General features: G+C 41.9%; 1 protein-coding gene across 1 annotated transcript in view; it reads right to left on the minus strand.

Annotated features, from left to right (window-relative positions):
* Nucleotides 1-23,746, minus strand: part of LOC102991696 (disintegrin and metalloproteinase domain-containing protein 12) — a 698,539-nt gene that overhangs the window by 278,867 nt on the left and 395,926 nt on the right. The window lies entirely within an intron of this gene.

Raw genomic sequence — 23,746 nt, forward strand, 5'->3', positions numbered from 1 at the left:
AAAATATTTATTGAAGTATAGTTGAAATACAATATTATATAAGTTACAGGTGTACAGTACAGTGATTCACAATTTTTAAAGGTTATACTCCATTTGTAGTTATTATAAAACATTGGCTATATTCCCTATGTTGTACAATATATCCTCATAGCTTATTTTATACCTAATAGTTTGTACCTCTTAATCCTCTACCCCTATGTTGCCCCTCCCCACCTCCCTCTCCCCACTGGTAACCACTAGTTTGTTCTCTGTATCCGTGAGTCTGCTCTCTTTTTTGGTATATTCACTATTTTGCTGTATTTTTTAGATTCCACAATTAAGTGATATCATACAGTATTTGTCTTTCTCTGTCTGACTTATTTCACTTGGCATTATGCCCTTCAAATCCATCCCTGTTGCTGCAAATAACAAAATTTCCATTCTTTTTTATGGCTGAGTAGTATTCCATTGTGTACACACACACACACACACACACACACACACCCATACGTACATATGTGCGTGTGTGTATATATATATGTATATATATACAGATATATATATATACACACATATATACATATCTCACATCTTCTTTCGCCATTCATCTCTTGATGGACACTTAGGTTGCTTCCATATATGGGCTTTGTAAATAATGCTGCTATGCTATGCTATGAACACTGGGGTGCATCTCTCTTTTTCAATTCATGTTTTTGTTTTTTCCGGATATATAACAAGGAATGGAGTTGCTGGATCATAGGGTAGTTCTACTTGTAGAGTTTTTTGAGAAAACTCCATACTGTTCTCCCCAGCGAATATGCCAACTCTTCAGTGTGGGCTATAGCTCCTACGGCCTGACCTTCATGTCCCTCCACACCCACCTGCGTTGCTCTCCTCCTCGCTCACCTGGCTCTAAGCCACACTGACCTCACCAGCTCCTCAAACACACCAAGCTCCTTCACAGCTCTGAGTCTTCGCACAGGCTGTTCCCTCTGCCTGGAATGCTTTCTCCCAACTCTGCTACTCGGTATCAGCCTAAATGTCAATGATCCAAAGAAGCCTCACCTCACTCCCCAGTCTAATGACATCCACCTCTCCCCAGGTAGTCTTTATCCCAGTCTCCTGCCCTTTTCCTCCTTGTAAGGAAGAACTCCCTTCCTGCTCATTAAAATTCAGTATGTTGACCTGTGGGTCCACTTGTCTATTATACCCACGAAGGTGCCAGACAAATAACAGAAGCTCAATTAATATTTGGTGAAGGAGAGAATCAATCAATGAAGAGGGCAAACAACTCTATCGACCTCTTCGCCCTCTTGTTAGGCAGACGCCATCTTCCTCCTCTCCTCTGGGCCGCAGGAAACACTAGTCTGTGTGTGTCCAGCTGTCAGTGGGGGGCAGGAACCTAACAAGTTTCTTGCCCTGCCCTGGGAATCCAGCCATGTGGCAGTGTCCCTAAACCCACACTCCTACCCCAGGTTCTCTCCCACTTAAAACGGGGTGGTGGAACACGCCACACTCTCTCTTGCTGAGCCCAAGTCAATGATTCAGAGTCCTTACCCCAGTCAAAACTGATGTGCCATCCTAAAGTTATTCTACGAAGCTCTTCGTTTGCTTCCCCTTTCCCTGGGCATCCTCAGTGATTCTGGGGGTGGAGAGTCAATTCCAACTCCCCCCAACGCCGCCACCAGCTAGCATGTTCAAGTGGAGGTTTCACATGTCCATCGGGCATTTCTCTCCAAAAGAACTTAAAATTTTTAATGTTTATTTTTAAAAATGAATGCTGTGTTTTCATTCTGATGATGTGGAAAGAGAGTTCACCCAGCATGACCACGTCCGCCCTGACCCAGCTCACCATGGCTGCTGTGCTCAGGTCGGGGCCGGGCAGGACAGCCCGACTATCTAGGCTGATGTGAGAAGGGCAGAGGAGGGTTTAATTCACAAATGATGCAGCCAAGCTAAGCAAGGGCCAAATGCCATCACAGCCCAGTGCAGAAATAAAGGTTCCTTAGCAGCTTATAAAGAGCACAGTGGAGGAGAGACGGGTCGGGACGAAACTGGCAGCACAAACTCCAGATCACCTGCACCTCCCAGGCAGCCTTGCCCTGGTGCTGCAAGTGGCGTGTCAGTCTTGTGCAAACATCATCACCCGCATTAAATCAGTGCTGCTGACTTCAGTGTATTGGTTTTGTTTGCCTTTGCTTTGTAAGATTGTTTGGTCTTATGCTTGAATAAGAGGTAGAAGAATACGTTTATACGTAGTTCTCTAACATTCCATATTTGAAAGACACTATTATAACTCCAGAGCTCAAGGGACTTTTCTCACAACACAGTGTTTCAGCTCTACTATGAATTAACAAACCACACGCTGCTATGTTTTAAGAGAAAAGTGGATTCTAAGTTCCACCAGCCAACCTTAAAATAATGAGTTAAGAGGAAACAAAATTGAAACAGAACCTGCAATAACATGAGTTGTTGGGTCACATGAGTTTTGGGAAAATGTCACAAGTTGCATTAACTAATGCCAATATAACTGGGGTAGAGTCACAGAGCGTGAAACACTACTCACTTTATTTTTAGGTCAGCCCTTGGAATGGCTTTCTGTAGTTTCCCATGTCTAATACATATGGCTATTGAAATTTAAATTAATTAAAATAAAATAAAGATTAAAAATCAGTTCATCAGTCTCACTGGACACATTTCAAGGCTCTAAAGCAACACGTAGTTGGTGGTTACCTCTGCTAGACAGCCCAGACGTGGAACATTTCCATCTTCACAGCAAGTTCACAGAAATTTCCATCTTCATTGGACACGCCTGAGTCAGTAATAAAGACCTAAAACTTGCATCATCCAATAGCTGCCCAAGAACTAGACTATTTTTAATATTGGTGCCTTCAGGGGATAGAATTAAGTGCAAACCCAAGCTGGATTTTTTTTTAATGTCCTTTAAGAGAGCTCTTCTCAATTTTAATTGATGGGTGATATTATTTTTTAAGTGGTTACTTAAGCTTGAGAGTTAAACTGTTGTATTTCCATATACATAAGATGCTTAAGTATATTTTCTAAGCTTAAACATATCTTGTTATTTATGGATTCATTCTAGCAAATGACTATACAAACATCAGTGATCTAGTGAAAACCACAATTTTACTTGTTGTATTTTGATACTGTCTGGTGTTTGTAACAATTGTACAGGTTTCTGAGTGTTTGCTGAACTTTTAAATTCAATATCACTATTCCTAAACACACATCATTTCTTTTGATTTTAATATAGTGTACAAAAGTATTTCTCAGCCCTGGATTTGCTTTCGAGTCCGTCACAAGGACGTTTACCTAAATTTACCTATATTTTCTGACACTTGAATTTAATTACAAACACATATAAGAATGTTCTCTACAGGGTCTGCAATTTGTACTCATTAATTATATCCTAGAAAAACAAGATTATTAATTATGCTTACAATAAAATATTAGAACAAAAATACATCACAATGTTCTGTCAAGATGTGTCCAAAGAGCATATGTATGAATATGTCTGTTTATTTGTATGTGTTTTATGTATATGTGTGAAAAGTTACTTTAATTACAAACTGTGTTAGCCTAAGATATGGACACACACATCACTATTTTATTTTGTTTTTTTCTTACACATCATTATTTGAAGGATAAATCCTGGCAATTATATTTGTGAATAAAAATAAAATATTTGCAGCACCCTTTTTCCCCCATGAAAAATTCAGCTAGCTTGAACATGAACATTGGTATTAATTCTACATAAAGTCCCTACAGGAGCTGTTAGAACATTCTAATGTTAACATATTTCAAATGAATACATTTTCCCCCAGGATGGTAGAAAGAGCTTTATCTGTATATTTTACTTGAGATCTGAATGGTATAGGAGAAATCAATGGAGAAGGAGAACAGAGAGCTATTTTAACTCAAGACCACTCATTGCATTAGATTTCTTAGTTTAAAAGCATGTATTCATTCCATTTTCTTTTGATTTTTAGACATTGGAGATGATGAACTAGTGTTGGTTAAATACAGCCTTCCTTTTTAAAAATGAGACATTGATTGCTCTAATGAAACCGTGTCCTTTATTGAATGCTTAAAGAACTGCATTTGCTGAATAAGTCAATTAAATGCTTATCAATAGGCTAGAAATGTTTTGACAGTCATTATAGTTCTATTTTTCTAATTGGCAAAAGTATATCCAAAAGAGTATATAAAATGTATAAGTACAATTTAAAAAACAACAATAGGGCTTCCCTGGTGGCGCAGTGGTTGAGAGTCCGCCTGCCGATGTAGGGCACGCGGGTCCGTGCCCCGGTCCGGGAAGATCCCACATGCCGCGGAGCAGCTGGGCCCGTGAGCCATGGCCGCTGAGCCTGCGCGTCCGGAGCCTGTGCTCCGCAACGGGAGAGGCCACAACAGTGAGAGGCCCGCGTACCACAAAAAAACCAGAAAACAAACAAACAAAAACAATAAAATAATCATCAGGGTACCTACCACCTAGCTGAAAAGTCAAAATATTACCAGAATCTTAGAAACCTCCCGTATTCATTTGCTAAGGTTGCCATAAGAAAATATCTCAGACTGGGTAGCTTAACTATCAGAAATTTATTTCCTCACAGTTCTGGAAGTTAGAAGTCCATGATCAGGGCAGGTTTAGTTTCTTCTGAGGCCTCACTCCTTGTAAGTTCCTCATGGAAATGAGTTTGGGCAGGCTCCCCCAAATGGTTTGCCCAGGCAGGTCTGCAAAGTGAGGCTCTGGCCAGACACAGCTGCCCGTCACTCGGACCCTCAGCTACTCTGTGCTCTTTCTGAAGAGTTTCCCACAATGTACTTGCCCAGCACATCCCACTTAAGTGGAAATATAAACGCATATTTAAAAAGTGATCTTTTGATTAGCTACAGTTTTTTTTTTCTTCTCAGTATTATCCATTGGGCTGCCTTTATTATTTCTTTCTTTCTTTCTTTATTTCTTGTTAATAACATTTTTAGTCACAATAACCTCTTAAGTGATATCCTATAACAATGTAAATTATTTTCTCTGCTAGCTGTTACTTACGAGCAATATTATAACAACAATAAACAAATCTTAAAAGTGATCTTATTTCACATTTTACTCCAAAATGTTGGGCTGTCATTCTTTAATCTGTGTAAATGGGAGCTCACCCAAAACTGAATTTAAATTATTTCACCCATGATGGGTGCAAAATATCCCAAGTCAATAAATGTAGCTTTTCATGGATGCAGGGATGCTTATGATTTTCTTTTTTCCTCTGATGGATGGAATGATACACAATATCGTCTCTCTGGTGTTTCTATGTCCTTAAAGAATAGCCATTTTCAATGACTTAGAAAAATCTGAACCTGACCATGAAGTTGAAATAAGGTGGCAGTGAGCCTGCAGAAGGAAGGGAACTTGCATTAAAAAATCAGATGCGGGGTCAAGAGCCAAGCCCACTCCCATCACCACTTCTAGGTTATCCTTTCAAAGACAATGGTCAGTTCTGAGCCGAAGTCGTCAGTCTCAACCACCGATACTAGAAACTCAGAGGGACCTAATTTTTCAAGCAGAACAACAATATTAAAATATTGCATTCAAGGGACTCCGAAATAACTGGATCCCTCTCCAGCACTAAATAAATGCTTCAGGCTGCTGCCCTGGCACTCATGGGGCACGAGAGAGTCATTTATTGCAATGAATATTTAGAGGCAATCTTGATTACCACTTTAATATCAGTGCAGCAGTTCCATAGCCGGGAAGATATGGGCCCTGTGGAACTGAGAGAGGACAAAATTGAATTAGCTGGAGAATAACACAGTAAGGAACGAGGGCACTGCAGCACCGTAATGGGCATCTCTGGCTTTGAGGCCTTTTAGTTGTTACGTAAATGACAATAATGTTTATTCATGAGTCATTGATACTTTTCTCTGATGGAAAATTTACATCAGCAAACCACTTGTTAAAATGTGCAGAATGGCACACATTATCTTAAGGTAAAAAGTGCTTTTGAAAGATGTGGAATGTAGTCTGAAGTTGTTTGTGTGTTACAATGTTAGGTTCTTTTTCACACGGATTCTTCTTACTGTATTTCTCTGCATGATGGGTTTACCGATTTCCAGCCCACTTCTCCCTTCCCACCAAAGAAAGGCACGACCTCACCACCTTTGGCATGTGTGATGCTCTGAATTCAAGCTCTTTATGCTGTTGCTACTCGTGGGATTACTAATGCTTAAGTTTGCAACAAACATTTTAGATTTTCATTTTTGATTACTGTAGCTATAGCCAGATCACCTTAAAGCCTCATTAATTCACTGAAATATTGCCATCCTGCCCCCATGCATCTGTACGCTATAGGATTACAGTTCCTCACGCTCTGTGTCCATCTGAGGACAACGGCAGATTCTGAGCAGACAGCGGTCATCTGTCCCCTCCCAGAGCTCACTGTTGGGTTGTAAGAGGAGACCAACAACATGACTTAACAGAAAGCAATCTAGAAGCACGACAGTGCAGGTTTCTCAAACTTAACCCATCTAAATTTCAACTCTTATGTTACCGCCCCTCCCCAATCCAATGCAAAGGGGAACTCGGGGAAAATTCACAGCAGCTCCCCCAGAAGCCCCCGGTTAGTTAACAATGCACCTTCTTAAACCCCTTCAGCAATGACCCACTGTTCTTAGAATAACTGTTGTCTTCACACCACCAACACAGTCTGGCCTCTCTCACCCCTAAGCTCCTGGCACACGGCTGAACCGGTCAGGCTGCAGTTGGCTTCTGGGCCTCTGCACCAGCTGAGCCTTTGCTGAAAGGCCCTCCTGGGCTCTCGAGGGGTCTCACCTCCAGGTCTCAGCCTGAACGTCACCCCCCGCCAAGGAAGCCCCCCATCCCAGTGGGCTCTTTGCCCCACACACCACTTCTCTCTCTTTCTAGCCATCTCATTTGTGATCATGTACTGGTGTGTTTATTTTACTTGTTAATTGTCTGTCTCCCCTTTTCACAAGCAGAAACTTTGTAGGAAAAGGGAATTTTTCTGCCTTGTTCCACATCCTATTCCCAACACCCAGAATGGGGCCACCTAGAAACATCTGTGGGATGACAGAAGACAGGTGCGGCGGTAGCAGGAGATGGCAGAAGGGATACTGATTCAGGGGGCAGCGAAGGCAGAAGTGTCGCCTCAGGAGGTATGAAGGGCCATCTGGGCTCTCCTCCCGGGTCACTGCTGACCCAAGCACAAGGCCAAAGTCCATCTGTCTGAGCCCAGCCTTATTCTCAGAGGCTGACGGCCCACAGATGCAAGCAGCTGCGCAGAGGATCCCTTGGTAGTGAGCGAGGAACCGGGCCATCGAAGGTGCCTTGGGTTCTGTTCCTCTGTGGAGAGGAAGAGGGGCTTGCTGGGAGCTGGACCACCTCTACTTGGGGCGGCCGAGAAGGCCAGTGAGTGCGAGCTCCCAGCCTAGCTCCTGGCCCCTCAGAGGACACCCGCTCCTCCTGCTTGGTTTCTTTGGACCTCAGTGGTGGAGAACCCAAACCAGAGCAGAGGGGCAGAGAGCGTGCTGTAAGAGGAGGAGGGGATGTATCGGCGGAAATCAAGGTCAAACACAAGGTGGTGGGTATGGGGGCTGCAGAGCTAGAAATCAGAGCCATGCCGGGAAGGGGGTGAGCAAACCAGGGTAGGAGGGCCTTGAGGACGTCCTATTCTGCCACGTGATGGTTCTTAACTGCCCTGGGCTTGGGGGCTGAACCCTGGACACCGTGTGGTGACGTGGTGGCCTAGGAGCTGAAGCGCGTGGTGAGACCGTGTGGCTGACACGGGCCCCTGGCACCAGATCCCAGCAGTTGTGCACTCGTCCTCAGACCTCTGCTGCCCTCGCATCCGCTCTGCCTTCAGACATCTCGATTAGCAGGAAGGAGAGACAAACTCGAGCTCCACCTGGCCGCCTGCTCATGGCTCAGGATCATCAGGACGCCCAGGGCAGGAGGCCGGTGGCTAAGGTGGCCTTCCCCATCGGCCACGCCCCCGATCACTCAGAAGACCGTCCGCAGCCCTGGTGCCACGGGCCCGTCGCCCCGCCCACACAAGGGACCGGCCCCTCCTGAACGCTCAGTATCAGTGAGGCGGCACCACCAACAACAGGGCTTGTGATGAGGAACGCGGTCATGAGAGGAAGGCCTGAGCAAAGTGCCGGGGTCCAGAGTCACTTCAGCATCTTCAAGCTATTACCTCCAACAGCCAGCTACGAGGAAGGCCACTGAGCCCCTGTGTGACAGCTATAGGGACATCTTACGCTGGATATTTAGGCAGCACATAGGTAACAGTCCCTCCTCCTTTGAATGCAAAGGAACAATAATCTCACCTAAGAAAGGACTATTTCATTGCATCTTGGAGACAGTGTTGCTCCATTTAGGAGGCTGAACCTGGGAAGGGGTCAGAGGCCAGAGACGTGTCCACAGACAGGCTGGATGCTGCCGCGCGGACTGAGGGACTACGGGTTGGTCATTTCACTCTGCTGGGCCTCGGCTTCCTCACCAGGAGACCGGGGATAACAATACTGTCTACCAGTGTGGTCGGCAGAATAACGGGCCCCCAGAGGTGTCCTAATCCTGGGAACCTGTGAATATGTCACCTTACCTGGAAAAAGGGACCTCGCATATGTGATAAAGGGGGACAGGGAGATACTATCCTCGTTTATTCAGATGGGCCCAGTGTACTCACGAGGATCCTTAAAAGCAGAGAACGTTTCATTGCCGGGGTTGGAGAGATGCCACAGGAGAAGAACTTGACCACTTTGCTCGCTTTGAAGATGGAGCAAGGGAGCCGTACGCCAAGGAAGCAGTGGCCTTGAGAAGCTGGGAACGACCCTTAACCTTCAGCTGGCGAGAACACAGAGACCGTGGCCCGACAACCTCCAAGAGCGGACTTCTGCCAACATCTGAAATGAGCAGGGAATGGACCCTCCCCTGATGCTGCCATCATAAAGGGCAGCTCTGGGAACACTTTGATTTTAACCTGGTGAGATGTGAAGCAGGAAACCCAACCAGGCTGCCGGCCTTGTGACCTTCAGAACTGAGAGATCAAAAATGGGTATCATTTCAAGCCACCTAAGTTGTGGTGGTTTGTTAGCGCAGGATAGAAAACTGAACCATCAGGAAGGTTGCTGTGAGATTCAAATGGTAAAATGTCTGTTTGGAAACCATCCTGCATGATAAAATGGAAATGTATTTTTATTATGTAAGTCCAATCACAAACGAAGCTGCTACTTCCCAGCGCGACAGTGACAAAACACCATTTCACTTATTATTTATTGCTAGTTACCCGAATTGCAACCCTTTTATGCTTTCTGTATTTTGATCTAAATGGGCATAATAAATTAAGTTTTTTTAAACGCTAACAAGTTTTCAAAAAGAAATATAATACATTCATTAATTGGGGGCCTGTTTATAAGGCAGGCACCAGGCCAGTTCCTGGGGAGATGGCTCAAAGCAATTTATCTCTTCCCTTGTGTTAGCAGCTCTTTGTAGGAGGCCCTTTGTCCTGTCACTTTAGCAGCAATATTTTAACTTAACCTTTACACCAGGTGTCCCCATGCTTCACCAGCCTCTGACCCAAGCACACCTTTCAAATCTTTGGATCACACAATGCCTTACCTAACCAATTGATTCTTTTCTTAAAGAAGTAGAGATGAAAAATAAGTAATTAACGGATGACTAGAGCTTTTCCCCAGCTTCTCCCCTTCAGTAATCTCATGGGCAAACTGCATGAACAAGGCAGCATCTAAAGAAAGATCACAAGGAGTCAGCAAGTCTGCACACAGTGAAAGATGACAAAGACTCTGACCTCCTCTCGAAACGATTCACTGCGCCTAGCTTCCCCTTTTACCCTTAAAAAACTTTCATGGCCAAGCAGAATCTTTTGAGTTGGTTCTTGGACACAAGTCTGCATTCTCACCAGGTTGCCGGCCTCCTGAATAAAGCAGACTTTCCTTTTCCAACCAACACTTGCCTCTTGAGTATTGGCTTTCGAGCAGCAAGCAGCCAAACCTGAGTTTGGTAACACTTGTTTAGTATGGAAAGAAGATATTATACCTATATGACCAGTGTTATGGAAGGGGAGAGAAGGTTCTGAAAGACCCACATGGACACAACACAAAATACACGCGTGCACTTCATCTTGACGTGAAATATTCTAAAGATAATACTTTCTAAGATTTGCTTACTGATATAATCAGGGATATTATAATATTAGAAAATAGAACAGAGCATTACTTTTTGGAATGACTTGCCTAGTCTTACAAGACACAGCTGTAAAATCATATGCACTGTGTTTATTAACTAGAAAGTTTGGTTTCCAATTCAAAATTCATTTATCTAACTAATTTTATGTCTGGCAACTTTCATATACCATTTTTTTTTCCTACAACACCATTACAAAACTGTCAGTCAGAGAAAGTTAATAGCTTAAGTTGCTAGTTTGTTTGCATGCAAGCTCTTCCAGAGAGAATATTCCATTCATATGTTGACTAAGGGCCATTTATAAAGCATCACTGTAATCTCTTTCAAATAAACATTAGTGGAATATAATAAACTCTTTAAAAAGTAATCCTGCTATCTATCATGGAGGCACTGCCAAATCATTCTGTCCTAACTGAAGCCTAGTGCAAACAAGTTTTTCTACTGCAAACAGAATTACAGCTAATTGCTAACTTTTTATAAAACATACCCTAATTGCCCCGTGAAAACTCATGCTAAAAGCCTCACGGAAAGCTATGAGAATTCACATTTCACAACTTCAGACAAAAACTGCAGTATGACCGTCCCCAGCTTTTCCCATCGCTTGCCCTGTCACGCTATTTCTTGGGGCATTTGGGCCTCAGAATCAGGAGGGAGAAAGGTTGCTGGCAGGGGCTGGAGGAGGCCTCCAGGGGCAGAGTCAGGAGACAGAGCCAGAGAGGATGGTGCTGTGGACATAGATGGGTGCAGCCCTGCGACAGAGGACACGAGAGGGGCAGTGGAGGACTCAAGTGGCCACTCACTCCACCGGGTTCAAAGGACTTTGCACCCCTTGAAGATACAGTTTTCCATCTTCATCCCAGCTCGGTTCTGGGATAGAGAGGTCCTCAATCGGTGTACTTTGCTGAATGAAAACTTGAGTTCAACTTTCTTTTCTGTTAAAATACTAGTAAAGTCAACCAATCATAAATCCAGTAACACTTATAGGTAACTTTGTCTTCTACGTAGAGGACCCTCAAGTCCAAATCTCCAGCTCCAACCTCTACCTTGTGATGGGAACGCCCACAAGTCAGGTCCAACAGATCCCTTACCAGCAACTCAAATGCTACTGGGTTTAAAACTCACTCCCCATGTTTCCCATCGTGTCCACAACTTCCTGAAGCGCACTCCTCATCCCGGACCCCTTCTTTTCCCTGTTGTCGTCAACATCATCCTTTTGTGCCACATTCGTACCGTCTTCCGACTCTTGTCTTCCTCCCCATCGCATGTTGAATTAGTGGTCAAGCCCTGTGGACCCCGTCTCTGGCTATCTCTGGAATTCTTTCTGTTCCTGCTGCGTGGTCCTCACCCCAGCTCTCCTGACCACTCTTGCATCAACCAGTCCTAGACATGGTTCCCTGAGCTCTTTTACGAATGCAGGGCTCACATTCTATGTCTCCGCTTCATCTTGGTCTGAAGCAGAGGTTCCTCAGCTTTTCGTCCTCCTCAGTCTGTCCACTCTCCCTCCCTCCCCACTCAATGCTCAAGGGCAGAGTTGACAAACATTTCCTATAAAGAGCCAGATAATAAATATTTTAAGTTTCCTAAATGAATGAGCGTGGCTATGTGCCGCTAAAACCTTACTTATGGACACCGACGTATGAATTTCATGTAATTTTATATATCATGAAATACTCATCATCTTTTGATTTTTTTCCCAGCCACTTAAAAATGGAAAAAACATTCTCGAACCCGAGCTAGCATCCAGATCACCAGGAGGGCTTGTTGAAATGCAAATTGTAGGGTCCATCACAGAGTTTCTTATTCAGTAGATCTGAGACAGGGCCTGGGCATTTGGACTTCTAATAAGTACCCAGGTGATGCTGCTACTGTTGGCCCGGGGAACAGATTTTCCGAATCGCTGTGCTAGACCAAGTTTCACAGGGTGACAGTTCACAAGCTCCACTCAGCCTGCAGCTAATGTTGGTTTGGCCCCAAAGTGCATGCCACCCAATCTGTCAATGTGATTTAATTACTAACCTCCAAGAGTCAGGAGAATTCTCAGACAAACCTGGATGTGTTGCTTCTCAGAGGTAAAAAAATATCAGAAAAATGGCAACTCTGGGCTTGCACTTCATGGGACAAGAATTGGCTGAAACTGAAGAGAAGCTGCCTGTTCTTCCAGCCCCACCTGCCCTACGTTATCTGCACATGGAGGCCAAGGGGCAAAGGTGATCTATCGTCTTATGCCGGGCCAGCTTTGCTTCTTTATAACACCAGCCTGGCCCCTTGCAGCATCTGAATTCACAATCTCTGGTCTAATGTCAAATAGGATGTTGATACTAGTTGGATGATTAGAAATATGCGTGGAAGGAATGGATGAGCTCAGCTTTCCTTCTCTTGCCTCCTGAACTCCTCCTTATCCCACAAGGCCCCTGAGAGGCTCCTAACCTTTGAAGCCCTCCCTGATGACTCAGGTAGAACTCTCCTCTCTTCTCCCTGCACGTTACACTTCCACTTTCTGCCTGGACTATACTTATTTCTGTTCATGGCCAAGAGCTCACTAGGCTACAAGCTCCAGGAAGCCTTAGCCAACTTTGAATATCCATCAAGCTGCCTCACGTGCTACTTTCTTATAGAGCCAAAGCACGAAACCAATGCTTATTGGTTTGATTAACTTGACCTTGATCAATACATTCAAAAATGTTGCTCATTCATCTTTTCATCAAATAGTTACACGCCAGATACTGTGCTATGTTCAGGCAGTCTACCCTCTGCTAACCAATCTTGACCCTCACTACAAAGTTCAGAGGCATGAAAATATCTTATTATACTGAACAAAAGAACATACCAGCTACTTTGTTATTGACGTTGTGTTGACAAAGTTCCATATTTAAATCCACCCTTAATACAGACAATATTTAGACCAATATAGAAAATCTTGTCCTTGCTGAGAATGAGGCTGGAGTTATCACCAATGTGTGATCGGCAAATCCTTAGCCTATTTTGAGCTTTCCTGGATTAGCCATCTTAAACTAAACCACAGAGTGTAAATGTGACAGCATTTAAGAGGCTACTGTGGAAACTGCAGGATTTCTACCAGGACAATACTAGCTGCCACCAAGTGGTCATAACGAATGAAGTTCACAGTCACCACTGTGCCTTCATGTCCTTCACTGGCTGTCCATGGCTTTCGCTTGGTGAAAGGACAGCCAGGAGTGTTCAGGGATTCCTTTTCCTCCTGCTGGGTAGAAAAAAAGAGCAGCTCCATTCCTATAAACGACCTTGTTAACATCTATGCAAAACTGGACCAATAATCAATTACCTGGACTTTAAAACTAAGTAATGTTGACTTAACAAAGAAGAGTCAAGACAGCTAACAGATGCAGCATGGGGTATGAATAATTTATAGCTGACTTATAAGGTTTTTAACCAATGAAAACCAAAATTCCATTATTTTCTAGAGATAGAATGTCATACAGGGATACCTGCTGAAGTCCTGCTGAAAAAATCTTTTATTTGTAACAGTTTCAAGGAGAAAAGTTCAGAAACGATTTCAGATGAGTTACTTGCTAGAAGGCATTTTGTATAAACAAAATTGTGTGTACGTGTATGGATTTTTCTCCAACAGAAATTAGGATCTTACCTAAAGGTGCAATGAAATAAGGAACAATAAAAACTGTTGCATGGTCATCAAGTTTAAATTAAAGGTTTCCCTGCTAATTCTTTATAAATAGAAAAGCTGGTCTTACACAGGGAACTATATTCAATACCTTATAATGACTTACAATGGAAAAGAATCTGAAAAAGAATATATATACGTAAGTAAAACTGAACCACTTCACTGTACACCTGAAACTAACACAACATAGTAAATCAATTACACTTCAGTAAAGAAATTTTTTTTTAAAGCTGGGCTTAGTGGAAGATAAAAGGAAGTGATCAATTAAGCCCATCAGTAGCTCTACCCTAAACTAGAACTCAATTTTTTCATTATAGCCACCTTCCCCTCCCTAAAAAAAAAAAAAAAAATAGGATCACAACAGACTCGGGGTCAAATGGCTTAGTCACTGTTAGCCTCTCTGAGCCCATTTCTTCACTTGTAAATCATAATAATATCAGCTGGGAGGATTAATGACATGGTTTATATCAACACGTGGACAGAGCTGGCACATAGGAGGCACTTAATGTGATTGACAGTAAGAATTACACCACACTGCCGCTTGTATTGATGACACCTCTGTTCCTTTTGCTAAGAACATATTTTTGCCTTCCAACCCAGCAAAGCAGTCCCATTCTTACAATCTACTTTCCATTTTGTTGTAAACCATAACATCTGATAGCAAAAATACAGATGCACACACATATTTATTTCTGTTCTTCTATTGGAATTGTTGCGAAAAAGAATTCTTCATAAGAGCCTTATCCAAACTGTCAATCATGGTTACCTGAATAAGAAAAGAAAGATTAATAAATCTCTTCTCAAAAATTTAGGGGACTCTGTCCCCCACTCCCAAACTATATACATGTTCCTGCCCCCGTTCCACCTGTACATTGTTTTTGGCCCATCCTAGAAGGATGCTGTTTGTAAAGAAAAGCAAAACAAACAAAACTATGGGATGTGGAGTGGACAGAAGGCAAGCCAATCTCTCTTCATCTGACAAGAAGAAGCTCAAAATAAACCACTGTGGGGGCTTCCCTGGTGGCGCAGTGGTTGCGCGTCCGCCTGCCGATGCAGGGGAACCGGGTTCGCGCCCCGGTCCGGGAGGATCCCGCGTGCCGCGGAGCGGCTGGGCCCGTGAGCCGTGGCCGCTGCGCCTGCGCGTCCGGAGCCCGTGCTCCGCAACGGGAGAGGCCACAGCGGGGAGAGGCCCGCGTACCGCAAAAAAAAGAAAAATAAATAAACCACTGTGATGAAGCACTGAGGTACGGGGGAAACACACATGCACTTGATGGGTAAATTGTGCATCTACACACCATGTCTGCTGTAAACAATGCAAACTGCTGGCAGGTAGATTTCATGAAAGGCAGTGGCTGGAGAGAACAGCAGGCTTATACCCACCCCTGTTTGCGGGGACCATCAGGATGTGCGCACCAGAAAATATTTTACATTAAAACGCTTGGTAGGTAACTGTCTGTTCCTTCTTTTAAATATCCTGTTGAAAAGAACTATAGTTTCAAAGTCATGCAAAGTCATCATTCCCTCCTCAAACACATCTTTTGTGGGAGCTACACACCCCTGTTCCTTCCACGGTTTTCCACCAGGTATGGTTGTCAATGAGTCACGATTCAGGGACTCTGCTCTGGAACCACATCATTTTAAAAAATTTTTCATTTATTCTTTATTGTGTTGTATGAAGTCCCTGTGTAATGCAAGTATGTACTGTACGAAAATACCCATATTTCCAAATCACATTATGTGGTGTAGACCACAGCCTGCAGAAGCATCCTGTGTAGCCTTTACAATGCATGGTTGGATTTACACTTTACAATCCACTGTTGACTGCTGCAAAAAGTATGATAACAGATGAAGCGGGGGGGAAGAAAGCTAAGTATAAATACACTTCGCCAAATATACACTGCTTACAATGGAACCCTCATGGAAACAAGTCAAATGACCACATTTGATGTGATATCTATAAAGTATAGACTCTGCAATAAAAAGCCAAAGGCACATACAAATATATTTTAACTTTAAAAATTACAGTAATTCTTTGCTTGTGTCTTACCAATATGTATCTGACAATCAAAATTTCACAAGATAGATATAATAGATAGAGCTATACTGTATACGAGCAACAAGAAAATCCCCCAAATCCATAAAGTCGTTCAAATGTGAAAACAGAGAACAGTTTCAACAATGGAGAATTTGCTATGGTGAGCCCAAACCATCTAATATAGAAAAGAGTCCAGAAAAAAGTCTTAGATGTTAAATAAATTTTGACTTCCTCTTGCTCAGAGAATGTTCTTAAAATGCAACCATGGTTGTAATATTTCAGATATGAGTCACCAAATTTAGATTTCAGTGCCACTCCTTATCCTCCTAGATCTGTACCTTAAAGGTCTGTAAGTTCGGTCCAGGACTGCATCAGCTTGTCACCTACTATGATCCTGTGAATTGCTAGTATCCCAGATTCTCCCTTCCTAAACCTGCTTAGCTATTTTTTTTAAGTGAACTGCAGCCCTCGTCATTTTGCTTATTGGTTTATCTTATAAATTTTGACCCACAGTTCCAACTTATTGAGAACTTTTAAAGCCATGACTCTTTTGGCCAGCCTAGTAGCTACTCAGTGCCATGTCAGCCTTATTAAAGTATGATATTACAGTGTTGGTGAGACTTTCATGCACAGCTGATACAAGTGTAAATTGGTACAGCCTTCCATGAAGCAATCTGCAAATAGTTATAATACCCCTTAAAAATGTACATATCTTTGATTCAACAATTCCAATCTTAATTCATTGAAAGGAAATAACCAGGAAGTATGTACAGATATAAGCAGAAAGATATTTAGCACAGCTTATATTGAAAAGTTACAAAATGCCTATATGTCCACCCCAGGGGAATGGTTTAAAAATGACACAGGAAGCAAGTGATAACGATATTACAGTCATTAAGCTGATGGTCCAAAGAATGGACAAGTTCTGCTTCTGCTGATGACAGTCTGAGTAATTTGGACTCATCTTCCCACTGAAAACAACTATAACAGCTGGGAAAAATACACAAAAATTCTACTTGAAGACAATGTAGAGTTTCCAAAGAAATAAAGAATCATGGGACCATGACCCAGGGAGAGAAGAAAGCCCAAGGTGTGAACCCAGAATTGGAGGTTAATTTTCCCACCCAAGGCACGTGTGGATATTAGAAGAAGCAGTTTAGAGGCTGAAAATTTCAGCAGAACTTTCAACAGACTCACAGGGCCAAGGGGACAAAATTTGGATATCAGAGACTGCTAAGAAGGGGTACTGACAACTCCCCATTCTGGGCTTTGGATTGGGATCTCTAAATGCTAAGCCCTAGAAGAAAGGTTGAATCATAAGTAGAATAGTCCTCAAGGAGACTGAAACCTGCTTAGTCCCTGATCACAAGTACTCCTGGCTTAGGCACCAGTCATGTAACATCAGCATCTCAAATTATCCTTAAGCTTTTCATATACAATGTCTGACACTCAAAAACTAACTGGGCATAAGTGGATGCCAAGAAGAAGAGGTTGAAATTCAAGAGAAACCATAGAAACTGATCTAGAGGAGATCCAGTTAATGGAGCTAATAGAGACAGCCTTTTAAAATGACTATGCTTAGTAGGTTCAAGGAGTTAAAAAACAAACATTTCAGCAGAGAATTGGAGCTACATGGCTTTGTAGAACTGAAAAATATAACTCACTGAATAGGTTCAACAGCAGTTTAGACATAGCTGAAGAGAGCAACAGTGAGTGGAAAATAGGTCTGAAGAAAATATGAAGGACTAAAACATAAAGAGACAAAAGGGTGGAAAATTTAGAAAAGAGCTTAAGAGATGTATGGGATATGATGAAATGTCTATGCATGTGCAGAGATGCAGGTAAAAGAATATAAGAGAAAACACGGCAGAGGCAATATTCGAAGAGAAAAAAACTAGGAATTTTTCAAAATTGGCAAAAGACATTGAGACCCACATTTTAAAAACACCATGAATCCTAAGCACTATAAATAAAAGTAAAAACCACACATAGACCTAACATAGTAAAATTTCTGAAAAATAGAGATGAAGAAAAAAATACACTATCTTAAAAGGAGCAGCAATAATTAGCAGATAACATCACAGAAAATAATGGAATATATTATAGTGCTTAGAGAAAATAATTTCCACCTAGAGTTCTATACTCCATGAAATAGCTTTAAAAACTGAAGGTGAAATGAAGGCATTTTCAATCAGACAAAAATTGAAAGAACTCATAAGCAACAGATTGCATTAAGGGAATACTGGGCTTCCCTGGTGGCGCGGTGGTTGCGCGTCCGCCTGCTGATGCGGGGGAGCCGGGTTCGCGCCCCGGTCTGGGAGGATCCTGCATGCCGCGGAGCGGCTGGGCCCGTGAGCCATGGCCGCTGGGCCTGCGCGTCCGGAGCCTGTGCTCCGCAACGGGAGAGGCCGCAGCAGAGGGAGGCCCGCATACCACCAAAAAAAAAAAAAAAAGAAAAGAAAAAAAAGGGAATACTAAGGGCTTTTCTTCAGGAAAGAGGAAACTTACCCTTGAAAGCTGCTTGGAGATGTAAGAAGGCATGAAGAGGTAAGATTAACATGTGGGAACCTCTGAATGAATATTAAAGGCATGATACAACAATAATAAGAGAGAGAGGAAGTAAATATAACCCAATGAATGAGTTTATAGCAGTTTAAACATAGCCCGTGTTCACTTTCAATGCCTTCATTTCCAATGATGTATTTTTCAAATGGAAGATTTCATGACCCAAGGCCTTGGTGGTCCTACCTGGAACTTCAGTCACTAGAGATATAGTCTGTATTTCTTCTGGCTGCACCCATTTCTCCAACAAATCTGCTGAGCATCTATTACGTGCACACTGTGCAGGGTGCTGGGACCACAGAGATGAAAACACCCATTTTATAGGCGAAGAAGAGAAACTCAGGGAGATTAAGCAATTTGCTCAAGGTCACCGGGCTCATGAATGGCAGAGCTGAACTCCAGGTCTAGTTCCTTGTCACGGATCTTTTATTAAGCAGCTCTTACTCCCAATCAAAAATGATGTATATATGAATGCTCAGCTGGAATGTATCCACATTATGGTTTTATTGCTATTAACACTCAGCTTTTTTCTCTCACATCCCTGCATCACTGTCACTCTCTTCACTATCTCCAAGTTATTCCCTTTAACCATTTTTCCTACTCTCTGTGCCTTTGCAGCACAAAATATCTTGAATTCATTCATGAAATGTGCAGTCTTCTATTTACTCAGATGTCAAGCCTACAGAATTCTGCAGTTGAAAGAATCCCACTGGGATTTCCAACCATTTAAGGTCACTGCCCAAATCATGCATAGCTGCTATCCACTCACCCTGGCCAAGAGCTGGGGTCAGGGTCAAAGCCGAAGCTCCAAGGTGGCCCAGGAAAGAAGGAAGGAGGCTGCTGTTTCCCTCCACCTGCCTGAACCCATCCCACCTGATGGGACCCGGGCAGACGGGAGAAGGCCAGTGCTGATGCTATCGGTGGGGCTCCTTTGTGCTTCGCATCACCAAATTCAGTGCCTCCAAGCTAAGGGTTAGCCCCCTTATCTCTGGCGATAACTTTTGCATATATCTGCATATATCTTTAACAACTTGGAGGGGAAAATTCCTTCTACCAAGCAATAATCAATCACATGTCTCTACATAATTTACAGTCAAGACACATTTTTAAGAACACTGAAATATTGCTTCAACGTTTCTGCTATTAACATAAGACCCTGATTTTATTTGCTGGAGAACTTATTAGCACAGGACCTCACATTTTTTATTCATAGGAAACACAAAAACTGACCTGACTAAAGAATAACATTCTGAACAGAAAAATAAAAACCCTTAAAACCCAGATATAAAAGTCTACATAGGTTGAGTGTTGAATTCTTCTTACATGTCCACAGATTAAGCGCTGCTCATGTACAAATATTGCTATGAGAGTCCCACAACTATATTATGATGAAAAAGACCAACTTCTGAGGGGGTCCAAAGGTTTCTGTCAGCAGGTCTTTTGAGTTTCGTCTGCTGAATAAAGACAAATATTCAAAATAAACAACTATTTTAATAGGTAGGTTGAAATCAATGCTTATCAACCTGGGGTGATTTTGCCCCCAGGGCAAATGTGGGAACATCTGGAGATGTTTCCTATCGTCATGACTGGGTGAGGGATGCTACTGGCACAGGGTGGGTAGAGACCAGGGATATGCTGCTAAACATCCTACTGTGTACAGGATAACCCAGTGTTCCCCCACTCCTCCAGCAAAGAATTACCCAGTCCAAAACGTTAATAGTGCCACAGTTGAGAAGCCCTGATTTAAAATTTTTCTTCATGAATAGCTGTATTTAACCAGATGGTCTATACGTTAATAAATACTAACAATTCCCTGCTTTACATAGCACTCCTTCTCATTATTTTATTTATATATGCAAACAGATGGATTATGTATTTTTTAAGACCACCTTTGAATGGGAGAAAACATGCCAAGATATAACTACATTCAATCCATGTCAGTGTGAATGCAGTTTACCTCAGCCCCAGAAATGACGGAACATTGGAAAATAGATTATTGTGTAATAGATTAAAATCCGGGGAGGTTTTCTGGAAGAGATAGGTCTTCAGTTCTCATTAAAGGAAGACCAGGGCATGCTGGTGGGAGGATAGAATTTTCATGCTTCTGAGTTAAATGTGCAAAAACTTGGAGACAGGCAAAAGGAACATGGGGGTGGGAGTTGTGGTATATAGCTGGAGCAGTAGATTCTGGGAGGGATGTGTATTTATTTGAGATCAAGGCTTATAGGGTGTGATCACTTGGCAGGAAGATTTGAAGACAATCATCAAGAGTTTGCATTTAATCCTGATGGAAAGGCAGGGACCATTACAAGTCCACTGAGAAATTCTCAGAAGATAAAAACACATCGGTCTACTCTCCCTTCATCCAAGTGGACAACATCGCCCTTTGCAAAAACTCTCTCCTAATTTTAAGGCACAGTTAATACCCTGCCCCCTTAATCCTAGTTTATTCTCTGTGACTGGGGACTAATCACTTAATCTTTTTCAAATTTAATGAACATATATGGGCAGCATGTATCGTACCATGGGACAGCTTGAGCCATTTAAGAAAAATTTCAAATCCAAATAGTGTACAAAAACATCCTGGCCTTATCTAAAATTTCAACATTCTCTGGAGAAGCAACAATCTGTAGTGTGTTCTCCGGAGGGATTCTCAGGGTCATCCAGTTCTGATGCTTAAATCAAATAATCATTTGGCTTAATTCTCTTATTGTTCCTCAAACCCTACCCCCACCCTCCATGCTTTTATCATTCCAAACTGCTCATCCTGCTTTACCATGTTTGTTTCTATGCCAAACTCTGCAAGTTCAGCCTCCAGCCCTCAGACTATCTTCACTAACTTGTTATTGTGATCACAGATGTGCTTCTGGATCTGTGTTCCTTTTGCATGCAATCTCATGGAGTTTAGGCTGAAAATGGAAAGTCAGCATTTTTTAGAAAGTAATTGGTCTTTAATAATATTTTGAACATGATAAATGTATTTTAGCAAAACCAGAAATTATTATGATAAGAAAGAACACAGATAGTTGGGAAGAATTCACCCCTTGCATGAGGACATAGGATAACGAGTAGAGGTCCAAGGCACAAGAGGGTGGTAGGGGTCTAAAGAGTTGAAAATAATCTCTATAAATTTAAAATAAAAGCACAGTTGTCTCCTGTCTAAAACCAGTTTGTACTCAGTTGTTTTTAAAAAGGAAACCTCCAATAGAGAGGATCCTCTTATGCTAAATTATAAGTCACCACTGAAAAATAACTTTTAGAAAGAAAGCAAAAGGTTTTTCAAACAGGTTATCCATACCATTATCAAAGAATGCATCTTTCCAGAATTGTAAATGCCTGAACCGAGGGTATTTTTCAGTCTTAATAAAGTAAAATCCATATTACTTCCAATTTCCACTAGTTGAGTACAATCACTGTGACCTGAGAAAAGAAGTGACTCATACAAAAGCAGAGCAAAGGAAGAGGTGATACAGCTTTGGAACAGGCTGGACATTATGGATAAAAGAAGAATGTAAGCCAAGTAAGGTACAAAGTGGAAATCTGGGTGCCTGGAAGGACACTGATGCCTGGGTGAAAATAAGGGAGTGAGGAGAGAGGGCTAATTTGATAACTTTACTATGTGATGTGTTAAACACTTTTACATGTGTGAAATTAATGTTTCTCTACGTACAGTGTGATCTATTGCTGTCTCAGGAAACACAGATATTCCTTTCTGCATGTTGGTTGTAAAAATCCCCATTCATCACAATGTGCTTTTCATCCTTGTGGTATTTCCAGTTGCTCATGCTAACCTATGTGTGTCACTAATATAACAACAGCTGTTTTTATTACTGCTGTCATTGGAAAAGTACAAACATGTTTGTACGGTTTTCCTAAGCAAAACTGTCATCTTCCTTTTTATTAAATTGGGCTTTCATGATTAGTGGGAATAGTTAAATAGCTGTAGAAATCCAATTAAAAGAGTAATGTAACAACCTATACAAGGGTCCCAGGCCATTTCCCACGACAGGTCGTTAAATTACTTCCTAAGAAGAGAAGATTCACATATAGCACTTGTTCTTCAAGTACTCATTCAGGGCAATTAAGAAGGTCCTACCCTATTCCTAGCTCTTGGGAATTTTTTGAGGTGAGGTATTATGCTTTGAATAAAACCAAGGAAGATGATAAAGGGAGATTACTTCTGCACAGCAGGACAGGAAAACAAGCAACATGTTTGAAACTTGGTCTAGGTATACACATGCTTTGAGACAGACTGACTGTGCATACCAAAGCCTCTTTAACCTATGATGGTTTAGGCTCCTTAATTCACTGCAAGGTAATGCTTCACTTTGCTTCTCTTAATTTCAAGACCACTATTACATTATACCTCAAATTGGCTGATTCATAGAAGAGTGAAGATCCTAGGCCAAAGCTATTTTTAAATTCTCCCACCATGGTATAATATTATTTGACAATAGACTATGAATAAGTTAAAGAAGCATATTGTAAATTCCACAGGCTTTCTCAAGCCAACTTCCTCCAGAGATTAAGCTGTAATGCCTTAAGGCATACATTACACACGATGAATTCACTTTTTTCCTATACATTTAAGTGGTGTTGGTTATGTATCATTCTTGGGAGAATTGAGAAAATATACACAAATCATTTTTTCGTCTTCTGTGTTTCAGATGTGTTTCTCTCATTGAGAAAGGCTGTGCTTCACACAAACACTGTCAATTGGCTAATCAATCAATCAATGAAGACAAAGAGAAAACAGTGTAGAAAACAAGAATACTAAAAACACAACAAAAACTCTACATTAATCCAAAACACAGTAGGAAAAACAAACACAAAACAGATGGAGAAGTAGAAAATAAATGGCAACCACTTCAGTATAGTTAACCATATCAATAATCACATTAAATATAAATGGTCTAAACACTCTGACAAAAAAAACAGAGATGGTCAGACTGTGCAAAAAAGCAAGTCTTTAATTATATGCTGTCAGCAAGAAACCCACTTTAAAGAAGCAGACAGGATAGAAGTAAAAGGACAGAAAATAATAGACTACAGAAAATAAAATCCTATTTGATTAACTAGACTACAAATTTTAAAGATTATTTTCATTAAAAGACATCAACAAGAAAATATAAAGTTAAGCTACTGAATGGGAGAAAATATTTGCAATACAAAGGATTTGTATCTAGAATATATATATAAAAAAAACTGTTGGGCTTCCCTGGTGGCACAGTGGTTGCGCGTCCGCCTGCCGATGCAGGGGAACCGGGTTCGCGCC

Source organism: Physeter macrocephalus, chromosome 20 (genome assembly GCF_002837175.3).
Source record: "Physeter macrocephalus isolate SW-GA chromosome 20, ASM283717v5, whole genome shotgun sequence".
NCBI lineage: Eukaryota > Metazoa > Chordata > Mammalia > Artiodactyla > Physeteridae > Physeter > Physeter macrocephalus.